This window comes from Pinus tabuliformis, chromosome J, assembly GCF_031772625.1.
Source record: "Pinus tabuliformis cultivar Carrire ecotype Pingquan chromosome J, CPIR1, whole genome shotgun sequence".
NCBI lineage: Eukaryota > Viridiplantae > Streptophyta > Pinopsida > Pinales > Pinaceae > Pinus > Pinus tabuliformis.
In genome coordinates this window covers 476,699,698-476,719,547 of record NC_142295.1, presented here as the reverse complement: position 1 = coordinate 476,719,547, position 19,850 = coordinate 476,699,698, and positions in this window count along the sequence as shown.

The following is a 19,850-nucleotide window of genomic DNA, read 5'->3' as shown; positions in this document are numbered from 1 at the left end:
TAGGGTGTATGTCTTTAGCCATAACCTCCATGTTGGTTCTTAGATAATCCGAGGTAGATTGAGGATGTAGCGTTGTGGGCATGAAGTGACTCATGATCATCTTGCCTTCACTTACATCAAAGGCAGACATGAGTCTTTGCTGATTGGTAGGAGCCAGGTTCAGCAAATGATTGTACAGCTGTACTTTAATAGGATCACTTCTCCTCTTAATGTCAATAAATTGCTGTTTGATGCTTGACTGTCCTTCTCTGTGCTGGCTGGAGGAGCTGACCTCTCCTCCTATAGCTCTATCATGTTCATGCTGGAATGAACTGGCTGAAACTTCTCCACTGGGTGGGCCCATGCCCATTGCTTGCCTTACTGCTATGTCATCCTCTGGAAAGTCATTTAGTCTTTGTCTTTTCTCTCCCCGATTGATGGATGAAGTCAGGGGAGTCTCTCTATCTCTTTTCCTGGTTAAGTCCTCCTTTTGTGGGGTTTGGAGGACCGAGGTATCAACAGTAGTCTCTGCCCTAGGAGGCACTTTTGTCTGAGCCTGTTGCTCTGTGGAGCTTGGAGCATCAATCACTTTTTCTTGCTGCAAGGGCTGCTGTTCACTATATTGTACCTCTTCTTGTTGCTGCCCTTGTTCCTGCTGCTCCATTTCTTCTTGCTGCTGTAGCAATGTATCCACTTGTTCTTCTGTCAATGGAGGTGGCTGCTCCACCTGCTTCCCTTTATCTTTGCTTGCTGTCTGCGGTGCCTTCTCAGCAGTTTGCTGCTGGGTTGTTGATGATGTAGTAGCTGCTCCCAGCTGTCTTCTGTATGAATGAGGAACCTGTCCACAATTTTCCAAGTCAGCTTGCTTTTGTATATTTCTAGCTTCTCTTTCTAGAAGCTCTTCAGCAGTTATTTCTTCTTCTAAGGTACCCTCTTCCCAGCTTAAGGCATTGGCATACTGTTCAATCTCAGGTTGCCTCTTGTGTGCATAACCACCCAATTTGTATCTTATCCTCCTGAGGGAGATAGAATGATTGGGGTCATAGGGTACCCATTCAAAACTAGTTTGCAGTCTGAGGCCTTCCAGGATAGTGTTTGCCTCTTTCCATCCCTCCTCTTTTCTGTTATATAGGAAAGGACCCAGCTGGCTCCTTACCTTTAGCTGTGACTTCTTGTTCTTGCTCTGAAAATGCAGGTAGTCTGAGTTGCCAAACTGTCTGAAATATTCCAAGGCAAAAAGCCTCATGGGGACATACCTTGGCAATCTAAAAGGTGTCAACTCACAGCCATATATTCTGATGACTGTATGGTTTTGGTAGAAGTACCAATTCCCAATGCTGTAGGACTTATTCAAATGGAGAATTCTCCTCATGTCATCGGTTAGTCTAGGAGGAGGAGTACCCTGCAGTACTGTCATGGCTGGATAAATGAATAAGTCAATGAACTCATTGTATGTACAAGGTGACACAGAGGTATGATGAAAAACAGAGGTCCAGAACACAACTGACCTTGGACTTCCTTGGGCATTGAGTGGCTTTAAAGGAAAAGAGAAGGTGGCTGGTTGATAAAACAAGAAGAGGTGGTATATGTATGAGGTATACCTGAATAGTCTTTCTCTCTTTAAGTTCATAAACTGGTCATGGATTTTATCTGCAATGTATGTAGCATAATCATAATGCACAGCTGGGGGCTTACCAGGAGAGAATAGAGACAGCATTGCTATTATGGTTTCATCCACATCCTCCATTCCCTTGAATCCTAGGACATAGCTGATTAAATCCACTAACATCCTGCCCAATTCATTCAAATATTGATACCCAATAGGAGGGGTTCTGATGGTGTCAGAGCCTGGTCTTACAAACAGCTGATTAATCTTAATGATTTGGTCACCTGACAGCTCGCTCCCTTTGTTTACCAAATTCTGCATATAGAGGGGGGTCAATTGCTTGGCAGTATGGAAGTGCAGCATTCCATTTATACTTTCTGGGGTAATCTGGAACAGGACTGAGCCTGTGGGGCTGATGACAGCTCTTTGGTTTGGGTCATAGCATTCCTGGTAGCTGTAGACCAATTCTGGCATAGGATTTACTTGGGGGAGGTTGTAGATGGGCAAGTTTGAGTCCCAAATCCCCAAGATATCTGCCCCACTCAGGTGCTGGGCCTTCAACTCATTCATCATCTGGATATTGTATTTGGAGCCCATAGGGAACCAGTCCAGCATCTGATAATCCATGTCTCCTAGGGCTTTCCATGCTAATTCCTGGTGAGGAGCATTGAGGGGCTTGATATTCAGAGCAATAGGAGTCTCCATGGCCTTCTTCAAAGTTCAACAATTGTAGGTGGATTGTTTAATGGAAGCAACACAGAATAGAAGTGATTTTCTGTAAAAACAGTTTGTATCTCAGAGACCAGAGGAGGAAATTACACAACAACAGTTGAAATACTGTTTGTTTCAGGAGCAGGGCTTCTCTATGGTCTCACTATGTCCTCTTTTAGCGGGTGAATTGAGCTTAACAAGAAATTAGCCGGGAATACGCAGTGAATGTTGTTTTTGAGTGAAATTACAGGTATTAAGGCTCGGCTGGTGTCTTTGGACTTCACAATTGCAAATGTGGATGTGCAGAGGGAAATGGCCGGTGAAAATATAATTTTTATGGTGTCCTTAGCCCCCTAAGTAACTTTTATTTCAATAACAGGCGTATGGAGGGCAGCAGGCGGTAAATACCTGTTAATTGACGAACAGAGGTCGCATGGGCGTGCACAGTTGGAGCTGAGGAGGTCGCCTCGGTCAATCGAGCAGGTTGGCGAAAATTTGGACGTAAACGCTCATGCAGAAAAACAGTAGAGAAACGCACAAACAATGGAAAAATAGACGTTTTTTGGCTTAATATGGGCTTTTTATGATTTTGGCGCTTTTAGTGATGACGTCAGCATGACGTCATTGGTGGGTCAAGGTGTGGTGACGTCAGCTGACGTCATCGGGTGACGTGTCAATACACTGTTGGTCCATGGGGGCGATGAGGTGGCAGCCATGTCAGCGGCCAGGTGGACGAATAACAGGGGCGAGGACAAGCGGATATGACGTGGCGTTGTGACATAGGAGGGCAACTGACGGTCTGAACCGTAGCGGTTACGGTTAAGGCTAACCGCTACGGTCTCTCGGGGCGGTTCTGGTACGACGCCGAATGTGTCAGGCCTTGCTCCGAGAGACTTTAGCGCTTGACGCGTGGAGAGGCCCTGATGTGACGCAACGTCACCTTCTCGGACGGTAAAGGACGGCTGCGGGGGCTGCTCCGATATCATCGTGGATCGTCGGATCTTCGGGCCTTGATCCGACGGTGGGCGGAGCAACAACATGCGCGGGTGATATGTGGGCGGAAAACTTTGGGTTGCGGGTTTTTAATGGTTTTTTCAATGTTTTTCATAAAATCAGACTGCGCGCTAACCCTTTGGAAATGCGCCAGAGGCGGGTTTTTTGACTTTGGGTAATTCTTGCAAAGGTTTTAAGGGGTAAAAGAGGGTTTACAAGGGTTTTTGAATGCAAATGGTGGTTTGAGGAGCGAGTTGGCTTGTAGCAAGGGGGAATGAGATGTGATAGGTTCACCAAGGTGACGAGAGGTCTCTTTGGTTCCTTTTGCAGAGCATATGGCTATAATGCCAAGGAGAGGAGTATTTATAAGATTTTGGGGCTTTATACACCATAGTGTTAGTATTATTAGGGGAGGGGTAAGATAAGGGAGCTATATAGTAGAATTAGAGGTTAATATGAATGAGGGGAGCAAATGAAGGGGACTTTACTGAGTTTATGTAAAGTTGATTTAGTTTTGAGAGTAGATCAAAATGAAAAGATCTTAGACAAGAAATGTGGCTTCTGAAAGAACAAGAACCATCATAAAACCATGATCTCTCTTCATAAATCTCAGCTAAAGAAAGGGAATGTTAGTAATGGAATGAAGGGGGAGAGGGAGGTTAGTCATGCTCCTTGCTGTAAAGTTGATGGAATTCACCACTTTGTCCATTGGTAGATTTTTGCCTTGGCAAAACACCTCTTTGACATGTGTGAAATGGTGAAAATACCTTTTCTGCAACCACAACTGCTTACCCAGCTACTTTCCTAACATTTTTTTGTTTCTCCTTGGAGGGTGCATTTAGGCTTGCAAACCCTTACTTGCCTTTTCTTTTCTTTGGCTTTTTCTTTATTCTTTTCTATCTACTTCTACCCTTATCTCTTCCAAGGTCCCAGATTAAGCTGTTGGGAACCTTTACTTCTCTACCTAAACTACTTGTCTGCCAAGATTAAACAGTTTGGACAGACTTCTTTCTCTATTCTATAACTCAAAATTGAAACATGGCATGATCCAGGTTAAACTGTTGAATCATCCACAAAATTGAAATAAGGTCCTCAATATTTGAAACAGATTACACACCTCTTGTTCTCTAGGAAATATGGGATCTTTGTAATACCAAAGCAGAGCATATTTGGACTTTCCTTGGCCAATCATGAAATATGAAACCTATTAGTATAGGTATCCAACAGTGGCTCCACATGGGGATGGTTTTTCTTCTGAAAGACCAAGAACAGCAGGTCAGATTGCCTTGTTCTTTGACTGCCCATCCCAATCTCTGAAATTTGCTGCAAAAATGTGTCAAAATTGCGTGCTTCTTTCTTGGAAGACCTCTGATTCTAGTTGCCTCTAGCTAGTTGGTGAATCACTTGAAAAACTGTATTTTAAAATCTAAAACAGAAAACAATATTTACATCTGCATATATACCATGAATCCTTAGTTTCCATTCATGGGGAATAGTCAAAGTAGTGCTTCAGCATCCTGCCATTGACAGGACCTTCATCCAAGTCAGTTTCAGTCAGACTTTTAAGGAAGTAAGTGTTGTTACCTTGTACTGCTTGGACAGCAAATGGTACTCTCCATAAAGAGTCAAACTTTCCATGTTTTCCTTTCTCTTCTCTTCTTGCATCCCACTTTAAGACTTTGTCCCCCACATTGAAATCTTCTGCTTTGGTTCTCCTATCAAAGGCCTTTTTCAATTTCTCTTGTAATATCTGCACTCTGCTGAAAACTTGTTCTCTAGTTTGCTGTAAACAGATTATCTGATTGATCCTTCTTTGCATGTCATTTGGCTCTGCTTGGCTTTCTTGCAGAAGTTTTATAACCGGCACTCCTAGTGATGAAGGAAATTTGGCTTCTAATCCGTAGACTAACTCATATGGGCTGGTCCCAATAGATCTTTTTGTTGTTAGTCTATCTGCCCATAAAGCATTTACTAGTTTCTTATGCCAGTTCTTTTTGTTTTCCTCCAGCACTTTCTTTATGATGTTTATTAAACTTTTGTTTGATGATTCAGCAAGGCCATTTCCTTGAGGATAGTAAGCTGTAGAATGGCCCAAAGTAATGTGAAATTTATGGCAGAAGTTCACCATTTTCTTGGATCTGAAAGCAGCAGCATTGTCTGTTATTATCTTGTCTGGACAGCCAAATCTAGCCAGTATATTGTTTTCCAAAAACTGAATAATTACTGAATCATTTGCTTGTCTGCATGGGGCAGCTTCAATCCACTTGGTGAAGTAGTCTGTTGCTGTTAAAATCCATCTGTGTTGCCCTGAAGATGAGGGATGAATTTCCCCAATGAAATCCAAGCCCCATTGTTGAAAAGGTCTCTCTGTTGCAATGGGCTTCAAAGGAAGTGGCAGCAACTGTCTTTTGCCTTCAAACAGTTGGCATTTGTGGCATGAGGCTGTAAATTTCTTAACATCAGAGAACATGGTGGGCCAGTAATAACCAGCCCTCAATATTTTGTCCACAGTGGACTTCCAGTACAAATGTCCACCACAGTCTCCAGCATGGAAGTCTTGCATGATATTGTTAGTTTCATTCTCTATTAGACAGTGCAGCAATATACCTTCATGGTTTTTCCAAAGTAAGTTTCCATCTATCACACAAAATCTAGATGTTTTCATTTTTAGGAACCTACACTTAGTTCTGGACAGTCCTGGGGGAGCACACAGGTTTTGTAACACATAGCAGATATCAGAGTACCAAGGAGATTGTTCAAAGGCTACATTGATCTTTGGAGTCGCCAGCTCTGTTTCACTGTCCAGTTGGTTGATATCTAAGGCTTGGAAATTTGCTTCTGTCATTAATTTGGCCAAACCTTGCCCTTTTATCAGCTTTGTGGGTTTTATTTCAATGTCAAATTCTAGTATATTGGCAATCCATTTTCCTCTCCTACCCTCTAAGTTTTCTTGGGTGAGAATGTCTTTGACAATAGGACTTGGTACATAAGCCACAACATGGGAGTAAAGGATGTAAATCCTAAAGTCTTTAATAGCTTTGATCAAAGCATAGGCTTGTTTTTCCATAATTTGATACTTTAGAGGGGCATCTCTAAGAGCTCTGCTAAAAAAAGCAATAGGCTTCTCATTCCCTTGGTCATCTTTCTGTAATAAAACAGCAGCAATAGTATGTTGGGAAGCAAAGGAGAAAATGATAAAGTCTCTGTCAAACTGAGGATTGGTTAACACTGGGGTTTGTGTCAAGGCCAATTTTATACTTTCAAAGGCTTGCTTTGCTTCAACAGTCCACTTGACCTTTGAATCTTTCTTTAGCATATTGTTTAGTAATCTGATTAATTCTGCTAAATTCGGGATAAACCTTCTTAAAAAGTTGATTTTCCCTAAGAATCCTTGCAACTCCTTGACATTTCTTGGATGAGGCATTTGTAGGATAGCTTGTATCCTATCTAGATCAATTCTTATGCCATCTTTTGAGATAATGTGTCCTAAAAGTTTCCCTTCTTCCAAGCCAAATAATGACTTCTTGGGGTTTAAGGAAATGCCATATTTCCTACATGTTGTGAAAATCTGTCTCAAATGTTTCAAGTGTTCTTGGTCAGATTTTGAAAAGGGTGTTAGATCATCTAAGTAAATGACCAAAAAGTCATGAATCTCTTTTGCAAAAGCAATGTCCATTGCTCTTTGAAACGTTGCCCCTGTGTTTTTCAATCCAAAGGGCATTTTCACATACTTGAAAGTTCCCCATGGGGTTGTAAATGCAGTTTTGTCTTGGTCATCAGGGTGTACTAGGATTTGATTGAAGCCTGAGAATCCATCAAGCAATGATATCCTTGAAGCCCCTACTACTTTTTGAAGAATGTGATCCATTTTGGGTAAAGGGTAGTTATCTTTGAGTGATACTTGATTCAAATTCCTTAAGTCTACACAAAGTCTAATCTCACCAGTTTTCTTTCTTGTAGGGACCAAATTTGAAATCCACTCAGAGAACCTGATTGGTGCTATGATACTAGCTTTGAACATTTTATGTAATTCTTTTTCAATGGAAGGAAGGAGCACAGGATTGATCCTTCTCAATTTCTGTTTGAATGGTTTTTGATTAGGCTTGAGGGGAATGGTGTGCTGAATGACAGAAGTATCATAGGACTTTAGATCCTCATAACCCCAAGCAAAAACATCTTGAAACTCTTTAAAGAGATCAATGTATTTGGGTTTTTGATCTGGGGGCAAAGCAGCAGATAGTTTTATTATTTTAGGCTTGTCAGTGGTACCAATGTTGCATTCTTCGATTGTTGCATCTAATGGCTGCATTTTTGGTTTCCTGGGGACATCATTTGAATCAAAAATGTCTTCTAATGGGGTAAGGCCTACTGGAAGGAAATTGTCCTTGAGTTGTATGATTTCAGCTTCAGCGCTGCTCATCTCTTCACAGTCAATTTGGTGAATTTGGTAAATGTTTTCATTGTTGAAAATAGTTGGACTCAGTAATTGTTTTGCTGTTCTAGGTGACATTGGGTGAGCAGACTGTTGAAACAGTATTTGTGATTGACTTGCTCCATCGATATCAATATTTAATCCTGTGAACTCTTGTTGCAAGGTTAAAAAATTGTTTATTTGCATGTCATCCTCAAATACTTGCCATTCTTTAACATTGTTTGGAATGGAGGGTCTGTATTTGACCTCAGCTGTGAAACAGTTATTGGGTTCTAATGGGAATTCGAAGGTGCTGGCAAACGTTGCCAAGCTGTGTGCATGGAGATTGTGGCCTCTTGAAATTTTTGTGATAACACACTCAGAGAAGGTCTCTAATATTTCAATTACAGCAGATCTGTAGGACCTCAACCTTTTGTCATTGGTGACAAAGTTTCCTTTTACTTGTTGAATTACTAGATCAGAGTCTCCCATGATGGAGAGTTTAGGAGTTTGTAATGACCTTTCTAGTTTGAGACCGAGCAACAAAGCTTCGTATTCTGCCATGTTGTTAGTGCATCTAAAATTCAATCTATAAGCCCTGCCTTCTGCATAATCTTTCTCTTTGTTATGTATCCACACTCCAGCTCCTGCTCCTAGCTTGTTAACTGAGCCATCAAATTCTAGGACCCACAGGATGTCTTGCTGAACAGGAGATTTAAAATTCTGTTCATGGGATGGCAATGTGAGCATGAGTTGGGGTTTCTTTTCCCATTTGTTTTCTAGGACAATTTCATCAGTTGTTTGACAATCTTTGACAACTAGAGGAGGGTTAATGTGTATTGTTGGGCTGATTGATGTTTGGCAGGTGCTACTTGTCTGATCAATGTTTTGTTCTTGTGTGAGTGTTTCGGTCCTAATGTCATTGTTTGAGAGGTGTGCGCTGTCATTGAAGAGGATGAAGGAGTCTATGTCCGAATGAACAGCGTATATTGGAAAATTTTGAGGCTTCTCTTCACTGCTGACCATATACTTCATGAGTGTTTCCCTATAAAGTCTTTTTGGTTGCCCAAAGACAGAAATAGTTGCATATGACATGTCTAATTGCAGGGAGCCCTGGAGCTTGGCTCCCCATGATCTTGATAACAGCATCCCATATTTGGGTGGGATATCAGCAACTACAACATCCATTAGAATGGTCTTGTTGGGATATTGAACCAGGGAGACACATAAATCTTTTATTAGGCCCAAACATTTGACCTGGCTAGAATCAAAGGAAAACAGGTCTTTGTATGGTCTTGTTACATCCAAATTCAATCTTTCCATGACTGCTTTTGGCATCAGGTTATGAGAGGCACCTGAGTCAAACATTGCATTGTGCAGTATTTTATCATGAACATGCAGGCTGACATAAAAAGGTAAAACCCCTGTGACTATTGTTTTTCCATCTACCTCTGGGCCAAACAGTAATTCTGGAGTGTCATCTAGCACATTTACATCATCTTTGCTATTGGTGAGCTGTAGGGATTTCTTTATCTGTTGCTTGTATATGTCATGCTTGGCTAGCTCTGAGAGGGGAATTGCTATCTTTAACTTGCCAATCTCTGTACCTAGGTCAAAAGGTTTGTCAACTTGGGTTTTAGAGTCACGGATAGCAGTCTTTTCTTTGTTCACTAAATCTTCTTGTTGGATTTCATCTTGATTTTGAAACCTGCCCCTTATACTCATGTCTTGAGGGGTAATGTTTGGATTAGGGTGAGAGGACGAGGTTGCCATGGGCTGTTGTAGTGGGGACAGTAATTCAGTAACCTCCTCAACCACTACTTCTTTTGTAGGCAAATTTGTTTTGTCATTAGGTTCTGTGACTGAGGTTTCTTTAAACCGCTGTTTCTCCTTTATCTTTTCAGGCTGATTTACATTTACAGTCCTACTCCTTAGTTTGTATTGTTTATGGACTTCATAGACAGCAGCATCATATCCTTGTTTAAAGTCAAAGGATTCTCTTGTTTTAGTTTGGAATGTTTTGCTTTCATCCTCCTCATGGTCTTCTTGTGTTAAGAAAACATGGCTTTTACCATCCAGACCCATTAAGTTAATTTCAGGATCTTCATTGAGCTGATTGTCTGTGGAAGTTTCTGCATAGTTTTCTTGAAAAGGGGGTCTAATATCCTGGTCAGCACTTGTTTTTCCAATGTTTGGGTTCTGATTTCTCCTAAAATTTGGGTTTCTAGGAGGGTTGCTTTGTGATGCCTCCCATGATGATTTTCTTTCAACTGATTCCACTCTTTCACCCAATCTCTTCATGCTGTTTAGTATTGCATCCAGCTTTTGATCAAAACCCGAGGGCTCTTCTCTGAAGCCAGTCTTCTTTTCCAACTTTGCCCTGTTTCTTTTGGCAATTAGGTTAGCCTCTACAGTGACTGCAACCCTTTGAGCTTCTGCAAGGGTTGGAGGATCTCTTTCTTTCAATTGATAAGCCATATCCGAATCAAAACCGTCAGGGAAGTTATACAGGGCCAAATCAGGAGGGGGCCTTAAGTTCTGTGGGATAGCATTATATACATTGTTAAACCTAGCACAATATTCCAAAACTGTTTCTTGGGGACCTCTTTTAATAGTGTTATATTCCCCAAGTATGTGGAGGGGATCTTTCTTTTTCTCCCATCTCTCAGTAAAGACTTCGTAAAGCTGATCAAGTGTTGCAATGGAGTTTGCATTGAGGGATCTGAACCAAGTTCTAACATCCCCAGTTAAGCTTTGAACAAAAATTCTCATCCTGACACTGTTATCATCTATTTCATGGGTCTCAAAGTGGTCTTGCATCTTCTTAGCATGCTGGACAGCTGTCAAAGGGCCATGGGAGTCAAAAAATGAGATTTTGGTTTGGTAATCTTGGGGTAGAGCTGGAGCATTAGCTGGTATCTGCAGAGGTGCATACCTGTTAGCCATGTTTATGGGATTTACAGGGTTGACAGGAATAAATGGGACAACAGGGATTACAGGTGTGACAGGGTTAATGGTATGAGTAACAAGCGGGGAACTGGTTGAAAGAGTATGTGCAGATGGTGAAGATGGGAGAGGAGGGCTTTGAGGTGTTGATGATGAACTAGGGGAACTAGGGGTGGACCGGAAAAGAACTTTGCAAGGAGTAGGAATAAGGATAGGTCGATCTGAACTTATATCTGAATCAGCAGGCTTCTCCTGCTTTTGCTGTCTCCTTATGTTCTTTGGAATGATATTTGGATTATCAACAGTGATAGGTTGATTAGGGTCAGGGTTTGCCCTAGTGTGCCTTGGGTTTCTTTTGGGAGCCAGCTTCTAATTTCTTTTGAATTTGTACACGAAGTTTATATATATGCAAGGACTGGATGAAAATTTTGGAATGGCTATATATGTTTCAAAGATAGGATGAAGATTCCCTAATCAGCTCTTCCCTAAAGCTGTTTCTGTGGCACAGAAACAGTCCTAAGGCCTCTTGGCTAGTTTCGGGCTTGATGGTAGCTTCGGAAGATAGATAGTAATTGAAAAATCTTTATGAAGTTCCCAGTGGAGTCGCCAATGATGTTAACACCCAGGTTGTTCCCTATGACTCCCAAGGGAATACGGCCGGGGTAACCACTAACCAATCTTGGATCACTGTTTCTAGCCAAACTGTGATCAGAGAGGGCTCTCTCTTTACGATTTGTATCTGTTTGTGATAGGGTTTTAGGCTAGCTATTATGCACAGGTTTTGTTTATGTTTTGGTTGAAGAGTTTCTTTTAGGTCTTATGATGTAGTGTTCAAAGAGTCAAATATCATTGGGCAATGGAGTCTATAGCAGTAGGTGTCTAGAAACTTTGAGATGAATTAGTGCAACTTACAGGGCCATTTGGATACTTCATAGAACAAATTTTGATTTATAACACAAACAGGTGAAAAAACCAGTGAAAGCAATTGAGAATTTTCACTAAAGTATTCAAGTATTTCCACCAAACTAGGTATGAGAAACAGATAGATGCCTCAGGAGCAAAACTTGAATCCCTGGGGATGTCTATCACTGTAGAAGATATAGTTTTAAAGTGCAGCAATTAAGAATTACACTTCATTCACTGTATCTGAAGAAAACATGGATAATAGCTCAGATTGAGTTCAGGGTAATCAGTGATTAAATCCTGGAACTATTCTTCTACCTTGCTATTAAGTGTAAAACATTTAAACAATGAAAGAGAGCAAAAGACTCGAAAAACATGTAACACAGAGATTTAAGAAAGACTTATTGTTTTATGAAACACTCTGGAATCCTGCAACATTCACCATTCATCATCATGCATCAAGGTACGCCAAGCTTCGGAAATTCCATTCACCCTTTGTATTATTTCTCTGAGAATTTTACAGCAAATGAGATGCCTCAAATGAAAATAACAACAACCCCTTCAGCTTCTGCGAGGGGTGAATATATACTTGCGATTGTTTACAAAATATCTGAGTTCTAAGTTATCTCAGACTTAATATTCTCACCAACTTTTGAGATATTATTATCAGAAATTTATTACAGCATTGAATACAAGATAAAGGCGTCTTGATGTTCTGTCAGAAGATATTTTGGCCTTTGGGAGCTGCTAAGTCGGTTGGGATACTTTGATCAAATGCTGGAGAACCCGACTTTTTGGCTTGTGCGCTGTATTTCGGGTCTGCTACCTTGTGATGGTGATTGCTGTTGTGGTGAGTAAATAGTCCTGCTGAGTTGGCTCAGCATCTGTCTCTCCTTGTAGATTTTATCCACCAAAATTCTGCCTGTGCATGACTGTTCATAAAACTGGAGAAAAACTATCGCTACAGGTTCGGGCCTGATAAGATTACCTGTGTCAAATTCCTCCATTCTTCCTGTGTGGGCAATTGATGATTTATGATTGCCCCCATAGTCTCATCTGCTTCTGTATACTTAAAGAAATTTGGTGGTGTATCAAACAGGTGATCAATTTCATTCATGATAAAAAACAGGTTATCCACCCTATCATACAAATTCTGCCCTGATGCTGGCCCTGTTTCTGCTGAGGTACTGGGCTGTTTTGCTATTTGTGCTGCAGCATGTGCATCAACCCTTTTGATGTAATTCTCCAGGGTAAGCAGCCTTCCTACACTGCTTAATATGCTGGGGAGGCCTCTGTTTTGTAATGCCACAAATCTGTCCAGGAATTTGTTGATCTCGGTCTGCATATCCTGTGTTCTTCTTTCCAGCGTTCCAACTAGGTTTCTTAGTGTCAGGACTCTTTTAACCACTGAGATTGTTTCAGTCCTGTTAGTAATTCCCATGGTAGCTAGTTGAGAGCTAGTTTTGTTATTCAAAATAGTGATCATTCTGCTGGCAGCATCTGGCATGTGGCCCAAGCTTGCTCTAGCTCTCTGTACTTCCCTGTTTGCCTTGGTAATGAGTACTATTTGCTCATCCATAGTCTCAATATACTGCCACTGATTGGTGATGGACCGCCCAATGTTACCCCAGAGGACTGCTTTTAGTTCTGCTGTTACTTTTTCTAGTGCAAGCTCTTTTTCTAGTTCAGTTATTCTCTTTTTTAGAGCTTTTATTTCTCTTTCCTTTGCTGCCTCATTCTGCTTGCTTTTATCAAATCTTTCTTTCACCTTAGTCAAAGACTTTTTGACTTCATCAAGCTCTTTCATTTGGGATTCGAGAACTCGGATCTCAGCTTGCAACTTCTGCATATCCAGACTAGGAGTCTGCTCTGTTGTTGGCGTAGTTGTGGCTGTAGATGGTGCTGTAGTTCCCGTCTGCTGAGGAGGAAGAGTAGTTATTGGAGTAGCTTCTTCAAGATTGATTACTTCCGGAGGGGGCTGGGAAGTTTGGCCTTCTTCTCTTTGCTTTAATGCTGCTTGTAGTGCTGCCTTTGCAGCTTCTGATTCTCCTAGCTTGTCTTGAGTCCGAACTAGCTCCTTGTACAGAGATATCATTAGGTCTGTAGCATCCTTTTCCTGCCTTTGCTGGGCAACCTCGTCTGTTTGTGGATGGATGGTAGCTGGGAGCTTGATTTTCTTTCTTAAGGCCGCCATGTCTGCATCCCTTAGCTTCAAGAGTTCTTGGATTCCTTTAACATCTTTAGGATCATGTCCTATTTCTATAATTACATCTTCCAAGAACTTGATCCTGTTGTCCTTGGCTTGTGATGATGCTCTTTCCAATTCCAGCTGAGAGGCTGTGTTATCAAGGCTACTCTTCAATTTGTAGTTCTCCAATGTTTCATCTGCCAAGGAGGCATACACCATTTCACCGGTTTGTTTATGCAGTTCGATCTTATCCATAGGGTGTATGTCTTTAGCCATAACCTCCATGTTGGTTCTTAGATAATCCGAGGTAGATTGAGGATGTAGCGTTGTGGACATGAAGTGACTCATGATCATCTTGCCTTCACTTACATCAAAGGCAGACATGAGTCTTTGCTGATTGGTAGGAGCCAGGTTCAGCAAATGATTGTACAGCTGTACTTTAATAGGATCACTTCTCCTCTTAATGTCAATAAATTGATGTTTGATGCTTGACTGTCCTTCTCTGTGCTGGCTGGAGGAGCTGACCTCTCCTCCTATAGCTCTATCATGTTCATGCTGGAATGAACTGGCTGAAACTTCTCCACTGGGTGGGCCCATGCCCATTGCTTGCCTTACTGCTATGTCATCCTCTGGAAAGTCATTTAGTCTTTGTCTTTTCTCTCCCCGATTGATGGATGAAGTCAGGGGAGTCTCTCTATCTCTTTTCCTGGTTAAGTCCTCCTTTTGTGGGGTTTGGAGGACCGAGGTATCAACAGTAGTCTCTGCCCTAGGAGGCACTTTTGTCTGAGCCTGTTGCTCTGTGGAGCTTGGAGCATCAATCACTTTTTCTTGCTGCAAGGGCTGCTGTTCACTATATTGTACCTCTTCTTGTTGCTGCCCTTGTTCCTGCTGCTCCATTTCTTCTTGCTGCTGTAGCAATGTATCCACTTGTTCTTCTGTCAATGGAGGTGGCTGCTCCACCTGCTTCCCTTTATCTGTGCTTGCTGTCTGCGGTGCCTTCTCGGCAGTTTGCTGCTGGGTTGTTGATGATGTAGTAGCTGCTCCCAGCTGTCTTCTGTATGAATGAGGAACCTGTCCACAATTTTCCAAGTCAGCTTGCTTTTGTATATTTCTAGCTTCTCTTTCTAGAAGCTCTTCAGCAGTTATTTCTTCTTCTAAGGTACCCTCTTCCCAGCTTAAGGCATTGGCATACTGTTCAATCTCAGGTTGCCTCTTGTGTGCATAACCACCCAATTTGTATCTTATCCTCCTGAGGGAGATAGAATGATTGGGGTCATAGGGTACCCATTCAAAACTAGTTTGCAATCTGAGGCCTTCCAGGATAGTGTTTGCCTCTTTCCATCCCTCCTCTTTTCTGTTATATAGGAAAGGACCCAGCTGGCTCCTTACCTTTAGCTGTGACTTCTTGTTCTTGCTCTGAAAATGCAGGTAGTCTGAGTTGCCAAACTGTCTGAAATATTCCAAGGCAAAAAGCCTCATGGGGACATACCTTGGCAATCTAAAAGGTGTCAACTCACAGCCATATATTCTGATGACTGTATGGTTTTGGTAGAAGTACCAATTCCCAATGCTGTAGGACTTATTCAAATGGAGAATTCTCCTCATGTCATCGGTTAGTCTAGGAGGAGGAGTACCCTGCAGTACTGTCATGGCTGGATAAATGAATAAGTCAATGAACTCATTGTATGTACAAGGTGACACAGAGGTATGATGAAAAACAGAGGTCCAGAACACAACTGACCTTGGACTTCCTTGGGCATTGAGTGGCTTTAAAGGAAAAGAGAAGGTGGCTGGTTGATAAAACAAGAAGAGGTGGTATATGTATGAGGTATACCTGAATAGTCTTTCTCTCTTTAAGTTCATAAACTGGTCATGGATTTTATCTGCAATGTATGTAGCATAATCATAATGCACAGCTGGGGGCTTACCAGGAGAGAATAGAGACAGCATTGCTATTATGGTTTCATCCACATCCTCCATTCCCTTGAATCCTAGGACATAGCTGATTAAATCCACTAACATCCTGCCCAATTCATTCAAATATTGATACCCAATAGGAGGGGTTCTGATGGTGTCAGAGCCTGGTCTTACAAACAGCTGATTAATCTTAATGATTTGGTCACCTGACAGCTCGCTCCCTTTGTTTACCAAATTCTGCATATAGAGGGGGGTCAATTGCTTGGCAGTATGGAAGTGCAGCATTCCATTTATACTTTCTGGGGTAATCTGGAACAGGACTGAGCCTGTGGGGCTGATGACAGCTCTTTGGTTTGGGTCATAGCATTCCTGGCAGCTGTAGACCAATTCTGGCATAGGATTTACTTGGGGGAGGTTGTAGATGGGCAAGTTTGAGTCCCAAATCCCCAAGATATCTGCCCCACTCAGGTGCTGGGCCTTCAACTCATTCATCATCTGGATATTGTATTTGGAGCCCATAGGGAACCAGTCCAGCATCTGATAATCCATGTCTCCTAGGGCTTTCCATGCTAATTCCTGGTGAGGAGCATTGAGGGGCTTGATATTTAGAGCAATAGGAGTCTCCATGGCCTTCTTCAAAGTTCAACAATTGTAGGTGGATTGTTTAATGGAAGCAACACAGAATAGAAGTGATTTTCTGTAAAAACAGTTTGTATCTCAGAGACCAGAGGAGGAAATTACACAACAGCAGTTGAAATACTGTTTGTTTCAGGAGTAGGGCTTCTCTATGGTCTCACTATGTCCTCTTTTAGCGGGTGAATTGAGCTTAACAAGAAATTAGCCGGGAATACGCAGTGAATGTTGTTTTTGAGTGAAATTACAGGTATTAAGGCTCGGCTGGTGTCTTTGGACTTCACAATTGCAAATGTGGATGTGCAGAGGGAAATGGCCGGTGAAAATATAATTTTTATGGTGTCCTTAGCCCCCTGAGTAACTTTTATTTCAATAACAGGCGTATGGAGGGCAGCAGGCGGTAAATACCTGTTAATTGACGAACAGAGGTCGCATGGGCGTGCACAGTTGGAGCTGAGGAGGTCGCCTCGGTCAATCGAGCAGGTTGGCGAAAATTTGGACGTAAACGCTCATGCAGAAAAACAGTAGAGAAACGCACAAACAATGGAAAAATAGACGTTTTTTGGCTTAATATGGGCTTTTTATGATTTTGGCGCTTTTAGTGATGACGTCAGCATGACGTCATTGGTGGGTCAAGGTGAGGTGACGTCAGCTGACGTCATCGGGTGACGTGTCAATACACTGTTGGTCCATGGGGGCGATGAGGTGGCAGCCATGTCAGCGGCCAGGTGGACGAATAACAGGGGCGAGGACAAGCGGATATGACGTGGCGTTGTGACATAGGAGGGCAACTGGCGGTCTGAACCGTAGCGGTTACGGTTAAGGCTAACCGCTACGGTCTCTCGGGGCGGTTCTGGTACGACGCCGAATGTGTCAGGCCTTGCTCCGAGAGACTTTAGCGCTTGACGCATGGAGAGGCCCTGACGTGACGCAACGTCACCTTCTCGGACGGTAAAGGATGGCTGCGGGGGCTGCTTCGATATCATCGTGGATCGTCGGATCTTCGGGCCTTGATCCGACGGTGGGCGGAGCAACAACATGCGCGGGTGATATGTGGGCGGAAAACTTTGGGTTGCGGGTTTTTAATGGTTTTTTCAATGTTTTTCATAAAATCAGACTGCGCGCTAACCCTTTGGAAATGCGCCAGAGGCGGGTTTTTTGACTTTGGGTAATTCTTGCAAAGGTTTTAAGGGGTAAAAGAGGGTTTACAAGGGTTTTTGAATGCAAATGGTGGTTTGAGGAGCGAGTTGGCTTGTAGCAAGGGGGAATGAGATGTGATAGGTTCACCAAGGTGACGAGAGGTCTCTTTGGTTCCTTTTGCAGAGCATATGGCTATAATGCCAAGGAGAGGAGTATTTATAAGATTTTGGGGCTTTATACACCATAGTGTTAGTATTATTAGGGGAGGGGTAAGATAAGGGAGCTATATAGTAGAATTAGAGGTTAATATGAATGAGGGGAGCAAATGAAGGGGACTTTACTGAGTTTATGTAAAGTTGATTTAGTTTTGAGAGTAGATCAAAATGAAAAGATCTTAGACAAGAAATGTGGCTTCTGAAAGAACAAGAACCATCATAAAACCATGATCTCTCTTCATAAATCTCAGCTAAAGAAAGGGAATGTTAGTAATGGAATGAAGGGGGAGAGGGAGGTTAGTCATGCTCCTTGCTGTAAAGTTGATGGAATTCACCACTTTGTCCATTGGTAGATTTTTGCCTTGGCAAAACACCTCTTTGACATGTGTGAAATGGTGAAAATACCTTTTCTGCAACCACAACTGCTTACCCAGCTACTTTCCTAACATTTTTTTGTTTCTCCTTGGAGGGTGCATTTAGGCTTGCAAACCCTTACTTGCCTTTTCTTTTCTTTGGCTTTTTCTTTATTCTTTTCTATCTACTTCTACCCTTATCTCTTCCAAGGTCCCAGATTAAGCTGTTGGGAAACTTTACTTCTCTACCTAAACTACTTGTCTGCCAAGATTAAACAGTTTGGACAGACTTCTTTCTCTATTCTATAACTCAAAATTGAAACATGGCATGATCCAGGTTAAACTGTTGAATCATCCACAAAATTGAAATAAGGTCCTCAATATTTGAAACAGATTACACACCTCTTGTTCTCTAGGAAATATGGGATCTTTGTAATACCAAAGCAGAGCATATTTGGACTTTCCTTGGCCAATCATGAAATATGAAACCTATTAGTATAGGTATCCAACACGTACCTCTGCACAGATCCGCACCTGCACTGTCTACCTGACAGCGTATCTCCGCACCTATTCCTTCTATTCCTTTGCGTACCTCCGCACTGTGCCTTCTTCTGCATTGCGTACCTCCGCACTAGCGACTTCTGCTTCGCTGCAGACCCCCGCACCTGTGCCTTCTGCTGCATTGCGGACCCCCGCACCTGCGCTGTGGATCGCCTGCGGACCTCTGAATAGAGCCAAATTAACAGTCTTCCAATGTGCTACAGATAGTCAAATCCACAGATCTGATCATGCGCCCAAGAGATCATGACCTATCAACAGACTCGCCTTAAATTTCACCTTGATTTAGATCTATCTTTTCAAATCAATTACCCAAAATTTCAGATCTTAAGATATTCAAATTTCAAAAGAGACTAGCCAAGTGATCTCTTTTCCTTTTTATAGGCAAGCCCTTATTCAAACCATGGGACAAAACCATCGAAAACCAATACAAGGGATCCAAACCCGGTTTCAATAATTTAGATTCTATAACACGGACCAAAACCATAGAATCATGAACGTCGGGCTGAATACCATGGGCCAAACATAAGAATTCCCACGTGTGCACGCTTCTCTGCATTGGAGTTAGTGAACTGGGGTCCGCACCTTCTGTTCGGATAACCTGCGGACATGACCACACTTTGTGAACGGTGTGCCTGCGGGCCCGCACCTTTTGAACGGTGTACCTGCGAACCCCTTATTTTCCATCATTTTGAGAGCCTGAACAGATATTTGCCACTTGAGTGACTTGCCATCAAGTACAACACCTGTGCCATAGCGCCAAACCTGAATCGTAATGCCAACATATTGTTTAGGTGAGATGATCCTTTATGATTTGACTGACACTGAGACTCAGTCTAGCCACTATGAGGCTTGCTCCTATGCAAGGAGACTTAAAGAATGCGAAAGAACGTAAAAGGAAACATATCTTGACTAAAAACATTATAGCCTTGTCCCTAGTCAAGAGCTAAAGTTTTCTAATAGGGAAGGGAAGAAGTGTGTTTGATCTTAGAATGAAGATTCACTCACAAACCCCAAATTTATTTGAAGAACTACAAATATCTTAAACACAAACATGAATAAAACAACTATAATAGAAAACAACAAAAATGATATTATTTACCTACCTTAAATCAATTATATGATGAGTTAATTATAAATTGAAAATAACCTTCTCTGCTCGATAAAAGCAACACAAGCAAAAATTAAAAACATAAATAAATAATTATCTATCTTACAAACAAATCTCATTTAACTCATTTTATGAAAACAAGTAACAATACTATATTATCGTTTATGTTCATTTCTTTTGTCATAA